We start from the raw sequence: 486 nt of genomic DNA, 5'->3' as shown, positions 1-486 counted from the left end.
TCCTTGTTTCCTGGGAAAATAGATAAGCAAATATCCTTGCTTCTTTGGATTAACACAATGAGAAATTCATACTTCTTGTTCATACTTCTAAATGGAGTCTTCATCATATTGTATGTTGTTGTTGCTACCTGCTGTTGAGTCAGCCCTCAACTTATGGTGACCCCATGCACAACTGAATGAAATGCTGCCTGGTCTTTCTCCATCACCTGCACAACAGGATCAAACCATTGTGATTCATAGGCTTTGCATTGGCTAATTTTCAGAAGTAGATTGCCAGGTCTTTCTTCCTAGCCCATCTTAGCTTGGAAGCTCCACTGAAACCTGTTTAGCATCGTAGCAACACACAATCCTCCACTGAGAGATGGGTGGTGGCTGTACTTGAGGTGCATTGGCTAGGAATCAATCCTGGGTCTCCCACATGGAAGGTGATAATTCTAGCACTGAACCACCACTGTCCTCATCATATTATAGAATAATAACTTATGT

This window comes from Trichechus manatus, unplaced genomic scaffold (genome assembly GCF_000243295.1).
Source record: "Trichechus manatus latirostris isolate Lorelei unplaced genomic scaffold, TriManLat1.0 scaffold00112, whole genome shotgun sequence".
Classification (NCBI taxonomy): Eukaryota; Metazoa; Chordata; class Mammalia; order Sirenia; family Trichechidae; genus Trichechus; species Trichechus manatus.
This window is presented reverse-complemented; position numbering follows the sequence as displayed.